The sequence below is a fragment of the Bubalus bubalis genome, chromosome 21, assembly GCF_019923935.1.
Source record: "Bubalus bubalis isolate 160015118507 breed Murrah chromosome 21, NDDB_SH_1, whole genome shotgun sequence".
NCBI lineage: Eukaryota > Metazoa > Chordata > Mammalia > Artiodactyla > Bovidae > Bubalus > Bubalus bubalis.
In genome coordinates this window covers 30,073,105-30,090,962 of record NC_059177.1, presented here as the reverse complement: position 1 = coordinate 30,090,962, position 17,858 = coordinate 30,073,105, and the positions used below count along the sequence as shown (strand labels likewise).

Genomic DNA, 17,858 nt, shown 5'->3' with positions numbered 1-17,858 from the left:
ATCCACCAAAGAATGCCACCTGGAGCATTAATTGCTACATCCTTAACATTCCCAGCTATGTCGGGGTGTTTGTAAATGTCTCAAAAAGGTTAAAATACAGTTTCAGGGAATGCATACCTAGTGCTTACTAGGTGCCAAGCACAGTACTGAGGACTTTTCACAGAAAACAAGGCAGATGCTACCACTGTCCACAGTCTGCAGAGGAGGAAACAAGCTTGGAGAGCAGCCTTGACGTGGCCAAGGTAACCCTCTCAGTGAAGCCTGGGGGCTAGGGCTTGAGTTTATCTATACTAACTCAGAGACCAAGCTCTAGTCCTATACCTGGGTATGGGTCTGGAAATCTATATTTAACATAATTCAGGTAGTCCCTGAATCACAGGCTGAAGAACAGGCTCCAAGGACTTGGAAGTGGAACAGAAGAAAGTCCAATGGGCCCTGGGTGCAGTCCCCCCCGTACCTTTTCAAACACTGCCCACTGAAGGGTTAGAGAGAAACTCCATAACTGGTGTATCGTAGCCCCTGGCATGTCACATACGCTCCGTTATGACAGCTACTCAACCACTGTCATTGTTTGTAGGTTAGTCAGGGAATGCTTGTATGTCAGGTAAAGTTATTTTATCTATATTGTCCAGAAAATTACTTCAACTCTTGGCTGATTAGGTTAGCATCTCCTTGTCCTAAGACTCCGTATCAATTCAATTACACCAGCAGCTGAAGGCTGCCCAAGGTGGTACGGAGGACAGAGGAGTAGAAACCTGGTTCTACCCGGTGACTGGTTTACCAACACCAGGCTGGATAATAAGCCAGATTAGCCCCTCACTGATGCCCCTACTCCAAACACACACACCTTGTTTCATCATAAAGTGGTAGAATATACAAAGAAGTAGAGAAAATAGTACCATGAACTCCCATATACCCATCACCCAGATTCCAGAAGATCAAGATTCTGCTGCATTTTTTCTTTTCTGAAAATGTGTAAAGGAAATGGCAAAATAACATCGCATTTCACCCTTGCTGCTGCTGCTGCTGCTAAGTTGCTTCAGTTGTGTCCGACTCTGTGCAACCCCATAGACGGCAGCCCACCAGGCTCCCCTGTTACACAGTCCAATATGCCACACTAAAACATATGGAAAGAAAAATCCCCTTAATAACTGAATGCACATGTTGTAAGAAAACCTCCACAGAGCATACCTGAAACTAGCCTCCTGGCCCTCCAGCCTGCAAGTCCATCCTGGATGGGTAGAAGTCCCTGCAGCTCAAACACAGGGATCTAAACGCACGTGACAAAGTGGCAGGCCTGACCCTGCCACTGCCTGGCTCTGGCCCTGGGCACAAAAGCACAGTAGCCCAGGCTGTCCCTCTCTTCACATGTTCTCTGGATCAGCGGGCCTGCTGGCCCTATGTCTGTTCATGTTGTATCAAAGGAGAAAACTCATCTGCTTGGATGTTAGGGATTCCATGAGCCACCATCACCTAGAGCATCTTTGTTTTACAAGAGGACCTGGAAGAAGCATGCAACACTAAGCCCAACTACATGTATCTGGGAGATTTTAGATTTAGAGGAAAAGGCCAGTAAGTAAGGAATATTTTTGAAAAAAAAAAAAATTGGAAGAAGTTATTCCCTTTTTTATCCCAGTCCTATAAAAATCCTGTGTGTAGATTAAGCTACATGAGTTGGATTTAAATGACTTGGATTCTACTTCTTCCTGAAGACAACTAGAAGCTACAAAATCTTCCCTGCCTAAATCAAATAAAAGGACCTTAGAGAAACATGGAATCAAAGGTAAGGATGTCGCATGCCTTCCTGGTTAAGACACAGGCTTTGAAACGGACCCACCTTCAGGGAAACTCCACTTGTAAAACCTGCTGTGTGATCTTGAATAGTCACTTAGACACTGAGCTTCTTTCTTTTCAATAATAAAACCAGAATAATAATATCAAGTATACAGAGATACTGTTAGGATGATATGAGATACTTTGTGTGATATCCAAACCACTACAGGCAAAATAAATGCTCAATGACTGGCTGCTATAATTATTTGGTACAAATAATTATTGGTACAATTATTACCAAAACCTCACAGAATATGAGGAGGGATGAAAAAGATTTCATCTCATGAGCCTCTTCCAATCAATTGGTTGGCGCTATATAGAACAAACAATGTGTAAGAGAGAATCCAAGAGCCAGCACCAGGTCAGACCATACGGGGCTCACAGATTTTGGCATCTTTGACAAAAGCCAATCATGTTATCCTACAAATGTGGCTCAACAGGTTACCAATCCACATGTTAACCTCAGCCATTTTCCAGAACTCTAGTTACCATGACTAAACAATCAAAGAATACGTTGAAACAAAATTGAAATGTAAGTTAACTAAATGGTATGTAGATATGCTAATTGCTCATTTTTCTTTTAAGGAGGAGTTAAAAGGATGTCAGTTCTCCACAGGGTAGGGCAGCAGCTTGAACATAAGCTGAATGGAAATTTCCTTCTCTTAAACTCTGTGGGTTAACTTGAACCAAGTGAAGAGAAAACCTACTATTTTCAAAAACAACATGCCATGTAGTTGAAGCTCCTAGAATTTTACATCACAGAAGATATCATTTGAAATATAATAGCTGAATGCCTTCCTCGCTGGTACAGCTGGCTTCAGTGTATTGACAAAAACCAAGGTTAATATGCAAAAGGAAATTGCAAGATACTTGCTGGGCCCTGGTCAGCACCTGCTACGTGTATATGCCCCTCCCTTTAAGAAAGAAACTGCACTTGAAGAGGGAAAGTCTAGTTTAGTTTTCACCCCGCCACTTCCATGCCGTGTCTGAGCCTGAGTTAATGCCCAGGTAACAAGAGGGTAACAGACTCTCTTATCTTTTCCCAAGTTATAGAAATTGAAAAAAAAAAAAAAAAAGTACAAAACTGTAATGCTTCAGACACATAACACCAAAACCAGTTAAAAAGTACAAAATAAACTGCCTACCAAACCTTATACATATGGCGCACACATATCAAAATCCAGTTGTCACACAACCAGGTAATTGCCAGGATTGTGTAAAATTTTCTCAAAATTGCCTTGTGTGACAGATATTGGGGTAAGTATACTATATTCAAAGACAAATCATTTGCCTGACATGATTGTGAGCACATTCATGTAAATGCTGGATTTGTAAGCTTAGCTCCAAGAATTTAAATGGAGTAATTTCTCAGACCACATCCACACAGAGCAGAGAAGAGAATGTGATCAATTAGTGATGTCTGCCAGGAGCACAGGAACCAACAGAGGTGAAGGAATTATACAATCCAAAGTGTGTCCAAAATGTTTGTCACTTTTGATTTAGGCAAAGGATTTGATACTTTGTGCAGATGTCAGAAGAACAAAAGCCTGCCCACTACATTAAAAGTTCACAGTGAATTTGTATGTCCAGAGAAATGTGTGTGTAATCCCATAAGGGGCTTAGAGAAAAAATGGAAAATATCTGCAATATAAATGCAGATTACCTTTATTACAAAATTGGATCATATTCTCATTCCTAGACTAATTTCCTATATCATAAAACCTATATTCAATTTTATAAATAGCATACACCAAGAATCATAAATTCAGTTAATACACAAATTTAACAGTTTTGTTTTTTGTTTTTTTTTTTAATAAAAGTGAGAAAAAAGGCTGTTTTAGAGCAAGTATCTGAAAGGACAGAAAGGGTTCTTTCTTTGAAGATATGTTTTTCCCTCTGACTCTACCTCCTTGGGGACATAACTAGAGAAGAAATAAATTTCACAGCTAATATATATGAAGTAACATGTTTAACATTATCCAATGAATTTATACCTACCTACACCATATAAATTTATCTCACACAAACTGTCACCTCAGAGAGAATTCATTAAAACAATGTTATAGCTTCCGAATTAAATGCAATCTTCTAATTGGAATTTAATCTTACAATAGTAGTTGGTGGATTTTCTTTTTTAATTGACAAATGGAATAATTCATTAGTTTGTCTTACAGTTCTGTCTTAAGAATTCAAAAGTAAAAGCAACACAAGGACCGGCTGGCCATGCTGTGAGGTCCTGGGGGGTCTGGGGTGGCGGGTACTGGGGCTTCTTTCACGGTCATCAGAACTCCTCCCGCTGCTTATGGGCAGGAAAGGATGGACACTCTTCCTCTCACCCTCCTGCATTACCGGGTTACTAATATATTCCATTACCTCCACGTAAATGTCATGTTAATTTCTGATCTTCATCAAGCCAGACAATGGTTTCCCCCCTGGCCCCTAGCCAATTAGCTATGTGGAAAATATTCAGCCAATTACATTACTTGCATTAGGTTAGAGACTGGAGAGAAAGGCAAAATAAACGCTTAAAAAAAAAACTTCCGAGATAAAATTTAAGTTGACACCGTCTTCACATGCTGGAGTCCAAGTTATGCAGTTTGATAGGCAGCTGCCAGCACTCATAACTGCTTATTAAATCTAGGCTCTCTTTATGGCGTGAGTGAAGATCTGTATTTTTACCAATATTAGGCTCACTGTGTTATGAAAGAGACCAAAATACTTAAGATCATTCGCCCTGGCTTATAAAACATATCACGTAGTTTATTCAATTGTTAAAATTACTTTTCAAAGTCAAATTTCAGGTACTGGAAGTTTCAGCAAAGCCAGTGGTTTGGCCCACTGACCAGCTTTCTGCACGAGGCAGCTCAGAGCGGGAGCCCACCGACCAGCTTTCCTGGCCCCAGATGCCTATCGGTCCTCACTTCTTCCTAGAAGCTGCACCACCACCACACCCCATCTCAGAACCAATGACAAAAATCCACATTCTTGAGTTTTAAAAAATTCCAGAAACTTCCAGCCACAAAGTAGCCCACTATCAAGCCTTAAACTAAATCAATTATTTTCCCTCTTTCTAGTAGGTCAAAAGCTACGAATTTGATAAGAGAGATCCAAAGAGAAACTATGGACAAGTAAGCAAAAATAACTGGTGACAAAATAATGCTGCATGATATTTATGCCCTTATCTCAGATCCACCAGCGAGGGACAGTTTATTGGTAGGGAGAGTGCAATGCTAGGAGATGGATGGACAGCCAGCATATTTGCCATCTACAGTCAACTCTTCTCAGGAAAACTCTATGCAAATCCAGACTGTTATTATCACATTTATTAATAACACTGTGGCTAACTGCCTATTAAATATGCAGCAGACTTACCTGCTCTTCACTCTTGGAGTCTCGTGATGTACATCACATAGGTACCAATAACAACTAAAGCTTCATACCAAGGAAGCAGGAGTCAACTCTGATCCCCTGCTGGCAAGGGATGGCATTAAAGAATCACATCACAAAGAGACCTCTCAAGTGCTCTCAGCCTTTCTCTCTCTGGAACCTGACCCTAAGCCGATTTATTACACAAGCATGGTTATCACCAATACAAATTGAGTACATTACCCAACTACCTGTTTTCTGAACAAAAAATTCTGCCATAATCATCTGGTTGTCCAAACCTTTTCTCATGTGGTGACACTTCCATGCACTGGAGTAAGGAATCTGTTGTTCTAGCTGCCTATTCCTGTGACTGGGACCTTGTTCCACCATGAGGTCACTTATCACGAAACATTTCACTCAGAACTGGAGGTGATTTTGTGCCTAAAGACTCCAAATTATCAGCCGTAACAATTAACTGGTGCTTCTTTTGGCTACTCAATGAATTGTTCTAAAAGTTCTAAAAGCCATAAGAATGAATACGTTTTTGAATGCATGACTATGAATACATTTTTGACAAGAGAAGGATTAACTAGCTGCCAGATATGCAGTGCATCACAGGCCAGGTTACTGCATCATGGAGGAAGAAAATCAGTCCTTTAAACAAATCTCGAAGGTGCGCTTTGAGGCTAAGCAAGGATAGAGAATCACAAAATATACCCCAGCTCATCAGATTTCAGGGATCTTCACTTCCTACTAAAAATATAGTGAAGGCAAATTGATCACAATCTGATAAATATGAAGCAAATTCCTTCTTTAGAAAAAAAAATGGTATGTGTCTGGGCCTAATATCAATACAAGAGATATCATTTTCATTATAGTTCTTTAAACTGGTTTTTCAAATAGAAGGCCTTACCCAAATGAAATTAATGAACAAAATGAGCCTAGTCTTCAATAAATCCATTCATTTAGTTTTGTTCAATTTCATACATTAATTTATGACAGTGAGATTGAGTTGGACCCTCTCAACACTGAAGACGATGACAGGTAACCTCAAACCTGAGTTTATTGCTAGTTCAATACCTTCAGAAGTCCAACCACTTCTGTGAATTCTCATGTTTACATAAGACAGACCCAGGCTCTGTTCTCAACTCTACCTGAATCCCCAAAGATATAATTTTTTATAATGCCTGCTAGTTGCTCACTGGTCTACGGACCACTTATAAAAGTCTATCACAGCTGCTTAGCAACGGAAAACCTCAGAAGAGCTTCATAGGAGAAGGAACCATAGGACTTGCCCAGGACCATCCCACAAGATCAAAGCACCCTAACAGATCTAAAATTCCATGACTCCATTAACCGTTTCTTTTCATGGTGTACATGCTTGCCTTATGTGTTATTGATTTCTACTTGCTTTATTACTTGCCAGTGAAAATATACTATACTAGGAAGAGACATGACTCTGTTTTTCCTCTATCTCCAGCTCCAGCAGAATGAAATGTGATAGGTAATCAGATACCAAAGGAGCCTAAGTGAAGTGAATTTTAAAGCCCTCAGGCTCTTTGAGGATCACCTGGTCTCTGACACTTGGGCTGGCTGCTTCACCACAGCTCTTTTAATCTACGAAATGGGAAGGATTTGCCAAAATGACCTCTACCTGTAAAATCTTTAAAAAGTGCAAGTGAAGTCGCTCAGTCGTGTCCGACTCTTTGCGACCCCGTGGACTGTAGCCTACCAGGCTCCTCCCTCCATGGGATTCTCCAGGCAAGAGTACTGGAGTGGGTTGCCATTTCCTTCTCCAGGGGATCTTCCCGACCCAGGGATTGAACCCAGGTCTCCCGCATTCCAGGCAGACGCTTTAACCTCTGAGCTACCAGGGAAGCCAAATATCGCCCAAAGCAGCTGAATGCAAAACAAAAGCTTTAAAGAGACACATATCAGCAAAGAAGGTTTACAAAACTGCAGAGCTTGGATGTCACACTCGATAATTGAGATAAGCTAGAGAGAATCACTGATGATTAAAAAAAAAAAAAAAACCTGGCTCTGACCAAGCCCAGGGACATAGGCAACTCAATTAGACTTTCTGGGCTGCATACACTCCACCTGTAAAATAAGAGGACTTAAACAGACATCTTCCAGGGCCTCATTAGCAATGACAAATACGACATTTTAACCAACCTGCTTTATTTTAAATACAGTAAATTAAAACAGAGACTAACTTCCCCATGTCAGCTAGCTATTAGGTCTCCCAATTTTTAATACACTGCTCTTTCTACTTCACTGTACTTACCTCCATTAAATAGAATCTGTTTCAAATATAGCTCCACTAAGACAAACAAAGTGAATTTATACCAATGGTTCTTATTATTAAATGACTGAAACCAAAGGATTTCCCATAAAGTTGACCTCATTTTATGACAAAGCTACCATTGAATGATGTCAGAGTTTTTACCCAGAACAACTAGGCTCAACCAATTCTTGTCTTTGATAAAGGCAAGTCACTACTGTTCATTCATTACTACAGGGTAGCCAGCAAGTTCTGAGGAACATGACAGATGTCATCAAATATGGAAAACACATGTAAAAGAAAAAGATCATCAAACCTCTCCTAACACCCTCCCCTAAAAATTACAATGAGTAATCTGATGAGGAGAACTACGATAGGAAAAAATGCTCATAAGTCTATCTGCAAATCTGTTAACAGTCCACAATTCCCAACCCTTTTGCTTTCTCAAGAACCCCAGTCATGTAGAAGTCTTGGGATGGGACCTTCTCAATGAACAAATCAGACTTAAATCTCCCTCCCATCACTCAAAATGAGGTCATTATGGTCTTATTTCATGGTAGTTCATTTTATCACCAAACTGTAATGAGACAAAAAAACGCAATTACTCTTTCAACTGTGCATGTAGCTCATAATTTAGGTAGCTTGTCCTTCAGATTATGCTTAAAAGAATCACATAAACAAAAAAAGTTCTCCTGTGTCCTATTATACCTTTTATAAATTCTCAGATCAGTGTACAAGTTATCCCAAAAGGTTCTACCAGAAAACAATGATAGTGTCTGTTCTTTCTCAATGACAGTCTCTCATCTTCAGTGTAGCTGTTCCAATGAACTTGGGATTTTTTTCAGTTTCCTGCATTGGGCAGGACCCCTTCAGCCCACATTTGGCCTTGTGAATTTTCAGACGAATAATCTTAAATGTTCACTCACCCTTTCGACCAGCAGGCATCACATCCGTCCATTCATTGTTGACAGAAAATGTGAGAAGGTACTGAAGCCTTCACCATCGCCCAAATGTTTCGTTTGGAAACTGGAATTGTCAGCAAAAGCTCCTGGGACACTGCAATACAAAAATATTTTTTTACACATAACTAAGATGTAACTTCTAAAACCACCACTTCCTTAAACTTGAAAACAGCGCTATAGACATAGAACCTAGAGGTAGGGGAAAACACCTTTCAAATGAGGTATGTCGATATATCAAGTGTGATGCTGTAAAATATAAACCGGAAATAATGTTTTGAAAGATACAGATACCAATTACTTCAACACATACACTGAGAGGTTGTTGTTTATTACAGACTTTGTGCCAAATATTTTACATATGTTGGCGTAACAAAAATAGCATTTTTGTCCAATTATAAAGTGTTCAGTAACAATAAGCTGTTTTAACTCAAATCTGACATGGATAAACATTCTGATTCATATTAAGTAACTCTCTTTACTAGAAGATAAAAACATGTAAAAATAAAAATTGTTTCAAAAATAATAATAAATGTCAAAACTAGGAAGAGAGGTAACTATAATCATTTTCCTCCAAAATAATTCTACAAACATTTATGAATTACATATAAGGAGCAAGAGATGTTTCTTGGAGATAGTTCCATCAAGATAGAACACATCATGTAATGTGCAGATGCCCAAGTGGAGAAGCCTGAATTCTAGACCCAGCATTGTCATCAATCATGTGGCTCCAGGAAAGTCATTTAATACCTCAGGATTCCAGTCCTTTCATCTGCACGGGCAGGTCACTAATTAATGCTTTTCATGTCCCTTCTACCTCATAGCATCTTAGTGTTTTTGGATAAAGCCTATTATGTCAAATAACCTAAACTATTAGCTTCTTCTCCAAGCTTCCAGATTAAAAAAGAAGGTTTTTACTATGAATCTTCCATCAACACCAAAACTGAGCAGCGGGCAGAGGATTTTGCACATGCACAGAGGAATTCTCACCTTGGCACTAGTGCCAAACTTTGGTACACCTGCAGCCTTGGCAGCTGACAACCCCCACTGGGTGAACGTGGAAGGCTTCCATTCCTCTCCCAAAACTACAGCTCCAACTCCTACGGAAATGTGCCCATGTGTGTTACAGATGAGTGGTTCTCATATTTCAGCATACATAAGAATAACTTGAAGACCTTTCTAAATACAGATTCCTGGGCCATTCCCAGAGACACTGGTTCAGTGTCTCTGGAATTGGGCCTGAGATTCTGTATTTCTTCCAAACTACCAGGTAACTGGATAGGGCCAATCACAGACCACAGTTTGTCTCAAAATGATAAAGCCCCTGTGTCCAAACTCCAAGTAGCCTTGAGATACAAGAAGCATTTTCAAGACTCAGGGAAGCTCTGCAAACCTACTAAGTCGATGTCATGTAGCAAAAAGAAAGGGGCTGAAAATGCTCACCATCTTCAGGACAAAATCTTTTTATTTCTCTGGCCTAGAAGGCCCTGCATCATCCAGTCACTTTCTACTTCTCTGACACCACCACCAGCCATCAACTCAATCCTCAACTACAACATGGATGCAGTGGTGGACATCCATTTCAAGAAGCCAAGGGTTTTCCTACCTCACACTTAGTGCACTGGCTTTCCCAAGTACCTGGAATGCCATGAGCTTACTCCTTAAACAAGTGGCTCCTTCTCATCACAGGGTCTTCTAGGCAAAGGCCTCTTCAAGCATGCGGTCTCACTTACGTACTTAAGCTATCACCCCCAATTAAATCATTCTATTTGCTGTCCTCAGAGCTCTTGTCATCACCTATAAACTTTTTTCTCATTTCCTCACTTGTCCTCTCCACTAGACTATAAGCTCCAAATGACAAGGAAACGTCGCTGTTGTATTCTTATCTTCCAAAAATTTAGAAAAATGCCTGGCTCATAGCAGCCACTCAAGACAGACGGAGTCAATAAACAAATCAACAATTTAAAGAACTAATTCTCAGGATCCTCTAAGCATACACTTGCCATTCATTGAAAATACACACTGCATTGGATATTTTTTTCAGTATTTTACAACAGTTATTTCATTTAATTCTATTCTTAACACAAAGACACTCTTACATGCAGATAAGAAAACCAAGGCACAGAAAGTTTTAGTAACCTGCCAATATCACACAGCTATTAGGAACTTGACAAAGCTTACAGTCAAAAGAAATCCAGCTTTTTCTCATCAATATATTAACATAAAATGTTGAGTGCCTACCTTGCACTAGACATTTTTCTGACTGAGGCTTGCTTGAGTGAGTTTTGGCTATAAGGCCTTGTAGACCTTTCTGACCTGAGCTTCCTTGTTCGTATTGGGAAAGCTAAGGCATCCACAATGACCAGGCAGATAATATGAGTGAGCAAGACAGACCAGGTAAAAGGTCCAGGGAGTGGTGAGGGAGGCTGCAGGCTGGAGGCCCCAGGCTCTCTTAGCTAAGACAGCAGCAGCCAGTAGCCCCACAAGCCCATTACTGCCTTGTGACAACATAAACCCCAGGCTGTAAGAGCTTTCAATTCTAAAATCAAACACAAGAATCCAAATCACTATTTTGTAAAATTTCCTCATGTTTAAAAGATAGCAGCTAACTTTTTAATAGTACACATTTAATTTAAAGGGAAAAAGGCAAGAAAAAGAACCCTTGCAACCCCTATACCAAATGATGGCTGTGGACACAGGTCTGGCCTGTGATTCAAGAGGGATCTGGAAGCACAGAGAAGCCACATAAGTGAGCACATAAAAAGACGCTAGGTATCTGGGCAGATAAGGGATTTTGAGGGGAATTTGGAGGTTTTCAAGCTTTGGAAGGAAAATGGAAGCGGGACTGCAAAGGAATTCCTCCAAAACAGAATATCTTAGTAGAAGGCTTTGTGTTGTTGTGTAGTTGCTAAGTCATGTCCAACTCTCTGTGACCCCATAGACGGTCTCACCAGGCTCCTCTGTCCATGGGATTTCCCAGGCAAGAACACTGGAGTGGGTTGCCATTTCCTTCTCTACAGAATCTTCCCCAACCAGGGATCGAACTCACATCTGCAGATTCTTTACCACTGAGTCACCTGGGAAACGCAGTCAAAGGTTCACAGGTGGGTTAAAGAACCAAGGAGTGCAAGAACTGCTATGAGAAGAGACAGATCATGCAGGACTTCCACTCTGGATGCACACAGAGGCTGACTTTTAGCTAAGACATAAGTTGGTTAAACAAAGCTTACGAGTATCATTAGTGTTAATCAGCTTGACTTCCTAAAACGTTAGTGTCACCAGGCATATTAAAAAAATAAAGGACAAACTATCACTGTGCTGTGTGGAAATTTTTTGGTTTTGTGTGCTCTGTTAAGAATTCAGCTGACTCAAGACTAAATTTCATCTCCATCAAGCTGAGCAACTCGAACCAAAATACTGTATGAACGATAGATACTAAGTTTTAAATGTACTTACACTATATATACTATATACTCTCTACACACACATAGAGTACATATATACATAGACACATATATATACTGTAAGTTCTATAATTCTAACCAAAACACTGTATGAATGATATATTACAGTTTGCACATGTACAGGATATACACTATAAATACACTCTGTATATAGTATATATAAATCATATGCATATACTATATGCTATAAATGCAAGCTCTTTAACCAAAATACTACATAATCTATATACATTATATATAGTTTTTATATGTATTTGCACACTATATATACTATACACTCTCTATAGACACATATAGTATATACATACACAAATACATATATACACTATAAAATATCAGTTCTGTAACTCTAACCAAAATACTATATAAATGATATACTACAATTTATATATATTTGTACAGTGCATAATACTATAAATATACTATCTATACACAAATAATACACATATACTATGAAATACAAGCTCTATAACTCTAATCAAAATACTATATATAATATATATAGTTTTTGTATGTATTTATAGTATTAATATATACACTATAAAATAAACACTATGTGTGTGTGTGTGTGTGTGTATGTGTGTATATATATATATGATGGTTGTCTAGTCACTAAGTTGTGTCCGACTCTTGTGACCCCATGGACTGTAGCCCGCTAGGCTCCTCTATCCATGAGATTCTTCAGGCAAGAATACTGGAGTGAGTTGCCATTTCCTTCTCCAGGGCATCTTCTTTACACAGGAACTGAACGTAGCTCTTCCGCATTACAGGCAGATTCTTTCCCAACTGAGCTATAAGGGAAGCCCCATACACACACACACACACACACACACACACACACACACACACACGTGTGTGTGTATATATATACACACATATATACACATACTATAATACATATATGGGTTTCCTTGGTGGCTCAACCGTAAAGAACCCTCCTGCAATGCAAAGATGCATTAGTGACTAAACAACAATACATACATATATATACATATGTACTATAAAAAACAAGATGTATAACTCTAACCAAAACACCACATAAACTATACTATAGTTTTATATGTATCTATAGTACATATACTATAAAATACATACAATATATATATATACATGCAATACACACATATACTATAAAATCAAGCTCTGTAACTCTAACCAAAACTCTGACCTCTAGAAATGAAATATATAGCAATTGAAATTTAAAAAGAAAAAAAAAAAAAGAAAACCCACCAGAAAACCAGTATCCAAATAAAATTATCCAGAACACCACCCAGAGGCAAAAACCATCTACCTGGAATTGCATGCATGTCAAGAAAAATTATCTTTCAAAATAAAGATCTTTTCAGACAATTAAAAGTTTACAATCTCTCTACAAGGACATTCAGAAAGATGCATTTCAAGCTCAAAGAGAAAGACTGCAGAAAGAAGCTTGCCTGATTTAAGAAGAGGGAGCCAAAAAATCAAGAACTTGTGAGTAAATAAAAGTTAATGCATTATAATGACATGTAGGTCTCGAAATTTTAAAAAGTCTGGCAAAGCCATAGCTTGCTTCCCACCCAGGTTCACTGGTTCACAGTGGCTGTCAATCACCAAGGTCCTAGACTACAAACGTGATACACAATGAGGACACTGTCATGAAATGCAGCTTCCTGCCCCCAGATTCCAGAGTCTCAATCTGGAGTCCAAGGAATCTGCATTTTGACCAGCTGTTCCAGGGAACTCTGATGAAGATGCGCCCCGGCCCCTACTCTGTAGTGCACTGCGCCACTGCATGGCCAGCAACCCAGCAAGTCCCAGGGACTCCGCCCAGAGAGGTCAAGGCAGACTCGCTACTTGGCCTTTGTTCTCTTCTATTTCACTTACACCTCAGAGAGCACCTTGGCCCGGGGGGGTCAACAGCAACTCTGCCTCAAGCCTGCTAGTCAGGAGCTGCAATAAATTAAAAGCCCATTAAGACATTTTTGAGAAAAGCCTAGAAGTGTTGAACCATTAATTGTGCCATATTCAATCTGTTTTCCTGGAGATTTGAAAAGCCAGATTACCATCTTGGGGGTCATTAGAAAGAATGAAGCTTTCTCCTTTTTTAATTTACATATTTCAAAATGCACAGATCCTTCCAGTGGCTACTACAACAGGCTTTCCAAGTTCAGCAGAGGCGGCCACTCTGCCCTCTAACCAACAGAGAAAGGAGCCTGTGGTGCCGTGGGGGTTTTGCCTTGTGTTTTCAAGTTAGGAATCAAAGCTCAGAGCCTGTGGTTGCAAAACAGCTCCAGGAAAACAGGTAGAGGCAGCCACAAAACAACAGTGCTGTTTTCTTGTTTTGTTCTCCCCTGTTTATTTTTCCCTGAAGCAATCCTTGCTCAGTACAAAAGTCTGCAGGGAGCTGGAAAGAGCAGCTGTGGTTCCCTGAGGCCAAGACCTAGCAATCAAGTTGTTTACCAAACACTGCCAGGCACCAGGAAAATAACAACAGCAGAGGCAGTATTTGCATCTGTTTTCAAAAACAACCTCCAAAGTCTGGGGCCTGCTGGGTACTTCTTTGCATGGCTGAAAGGAGGACTTGGAAAGTAAAGGCAAGAAATGCCGGGGGTATGAGCCCCCATGGCCTATGTGTTATCCATTATTCCACTTCTTTTGAAGAGAGCCTATCCTAAGAATAAAAAAGATTAGGAGTCTGCCGAGTTTCCAAGCAGGAGACTCAAACAGACAACATGCTTGTCACTGGCATTTCCAAGCAAGATAATAGTGGTCATCTTAGTAAACTGACATACTTTGCTGGTCATCCAACACCTCAAGACATCCAGCTGTGGTTCTCAGTCTTGGAAATGCAGCAGAATCTCCAGGAGAGCTAATAAAAAACAGATTGCTAGGCCCCTCCCCCTGGCTGTCTCATTCTGTAGGTACAGGGCAGGGCCTGAAAATCTCCAACAAGTGCCCACATGATGCTGGTGCTACTGGTCCAGACACCATGCTTTGGGAAGCAAAGCTGTATAAAACGAGGTGCTTTCTTGCTGTTCTGGAGATCTGGGACCCCCTGTCTGACATCAACCTCTCCCACGCATTATCCAAGCAAGTCTGGCAGAGTCAGACCCAAAGGAGGTCACAGAACAGAATGTACTGGATGGGCAATTTTCCATTTATTTCTTCAGATCTTCCACCAGCCACATCGCCCCAGTTCCTCACCTTGCCCTGTGTCTTGGAAAGCTACCGTGTGTGATGCATCAACAAGTACTCTTATCCTCTGGCTTCCAGCTGTACAACCAATGGAGGTCTCATCTCAAGTGGACAGAGAAGATGGGGCATTTACTGCCCAGACTTCTCCCCGGCAGGGGACTGAAGGCTGACTATGAAAGATCACAGCTCCTGCCAGGCAGCCCTATCCCTGAAGCTTCTCTCTCCAGGCTCCATTATGTGCCCCTTCCCTTGTCCTCTCAGACCCAGGAGACGGACAAGCCACCTACTTTCTGCAGGAACACTGATCCAAAACTCAAATCCATTAGAATGCTGTATGTGGAACTTTTAGACTCACATAAGTATATGTGCACATACACACTCACATACACACAAATATGTATGTATGGATGAATGTACATACATATACATATATATCTTTATAGATTACTTAATGTACCTCCATCAGATAGGTCAGGAGACCTGGGAGGTCACGGCCAAGGCCACCTGCTGGGGTTTGCACCTGTGTTCCTTCAGGGCCCTGTTCCACAGGAAGAGTGGGACCATTCTGTCTAATCGGTTATACAACCTGATAAGAAGGAGAGCATTTGTGAGAGCTTCAATCCTTCTCTAATTTACTAACTTAGTTTCCTTTGTTGCAAATAGCACCAAAATAGAAATGGAACAGAAGTGGGTGGAGCAGACTCCATCACCAACTCCCGTGAATAACTTTCTGACAATGCTGAATCCAGTTCAGAAAGCAAATCGGCTGCGGAAAAAAAGGTGCATGTTGTCAGCTCACAAATAAAATGCCAATCTGCCTTGATTAATAAGGCTTGGAGAAGAAGAACAAATAATACATCTGTTTTTAAAAAACTGTAACCTCAAATGTACCCTAAATAAGCATCTACCTGAACAGCTAAGTTCTAAAGTTCTAATCAAAACCATCACCTAAGTTTAAACCAAATGAGCCACCACCATCAACATCTGTGGCTTCACTGGGCCCACTTGACTTCATTTCAACAAAGTTTCCTAGAACTAATCAATGTTACTTTTACTTAACTTTCACTAATAAGATTGACTCCAACTCACCAGAGGACTTGCTGGTATCTATGTTCAAAAACAAGTTTTTAAGTAAACCCATTAGATTAATTAGAACACATGGGGAAATGCAGTTGCTAAGTAATTACTTTTCTAGTTCACTGAGGCTTAACCATTAACCTTTTTTGTTTGTTTATTGCTCTTCTTCACTGAAAATCCCCTAAACATTCCATTTAAAACTTAAAGGCTGGCCCTCCTGCTCTATATGTCTGCCTGCCCCCCATCTCCCCAGGAAGAACCCAGCTTCCATCTGAACCCTGATGTTGATAACAAGTGACTTAACTGTAACCCCCAATTCAAGGAGTGTGAATTCCTTGAATTCAACCATCATCCTGTTGCCTCCCAGGCATTCTAGAACCCCACTTTATCCTATATCCTGGCTCCAATGCTCACTTTAAAAAAAAAAATTTATCCAGTTAACATTATTTCTTTTAAAAAAAAAAAATTGTATTTATTTATGGCTGCACTGGGTCTTTGTTGCCATATGGGCTTTCTCTAGTTGCACGTGTGGGCTTCTCATTGCAGTGGCTTCTCCTGCTGTAGATCACAGGCTCTAGGGCACGCAGGCTTTAGTGGTTGGGGCTCATAGGCTCAGTCATTGCAGTTCCCGAGCTCTAGAGCACAGGCTCAATAGTTGTGGTGCACGGGCTTAGTTGCCCCATGGCAAGCAGGCTGTTCCCAGAGCAGGGATCAAAGCCAGGGGCCTGCATTGGCAAGCAGATTCTTTACCACTGAGCCACCAGGGAAGCCCCAGTGCTCATTTCTTTCCACCACCTTCCAAGATTAACATCATGAACAATATGGAGACTTTCCCTTTTCCTTAAAGATATCCCTTTCACCTTTCCCCGGAGAAGGCAATGGCACCCCACTCCAGTACTCTTGCCTGGAAAATCCCATGGACGGAGAAGCCTGGTAGGCTGCAGTCCATGGGGTCGCTAGGAGTCGGACACGACTGAGCGACTTCACTTTCACTTTTCACTTTCATGCATTGGAGAAGGAAATGGCAACCCACTCCAGTGTTCTTGCCTGGAGAATCCCAGGGACCAGGGAGCCTGGTGGGCTGCCGCCTATGGGGTCGCACAGAGTCGGACACGACTGAAGTGACTTAGCATAGCAACATCCCCTGACTTCATGCAAACAGGGAAGAGTTGGCCTTTCTTTCTTTTCTTACAGCCAAGTTATGGCTCTGCTAATAGTCTACCTTGCCTGCCATCTACCCCATGGAGAATACTATCATTCCTCTCCACTGTGATTCCTTGACTCTTCGGAACCCTTCTTTTGATGACCATATGTGAGGGAACCACTGCTTCCAACCCAACCATACAGCTTTTCAATCTAAATGTCAAGTGCACTTCTACACCTGTCTCAGATGTTTCAGTATCTGGTTAACAGTTTTGGTCTACATTCCTTCAGTGTGACCACTTTTATCAACCTCAGTAGCCATGAAGATGGCCCTTCCAACAGCCTGGCCAAGGCTTACATCAGGCCTGGTTCAGATAAGATACCACTCAAAAAAAAAAAAAACAAAAAAACTGCCAGCTGTTCAAGTAAATGAATACACACTGGGTTATCTTAACTTATCCTAAAAGCTTTCAGCCTATTTGAGAAGCAGTATACTGCATTAGTTGAGTGCTCAGGCTACCTGCTCATGTCCCATCCGAGCCATGCCACTTACTAGTT

At 40.7% G+C, this 17,858-nt stretch overlaps 1 protein-coding gene across 11 annotated transcripts in view; it reads right to left on the bottom strand.

The window, feature by feature from the left end:
• The window catches only part of FOXP1 (forkhead box P1), a 625,706-nt gene that overhangs the window by 523,982 nt on the left and 83,866 nt on the right, over positions 1 to 17,858 (bottom strand). For all 11 annotated transcript variants that reach the window (XM_044933847.2, XM_044933846.2, XM_044933848.2 and 8 more), the window contains one exon: positions 8,410 to 8,539. The gene's annotated coding sequence lies outside the window, so the exon portion shown is untranslated. The remainder of the gene's footprint in view (positions 1 to 8,409; positions 8,540 to 17,858) is intronic.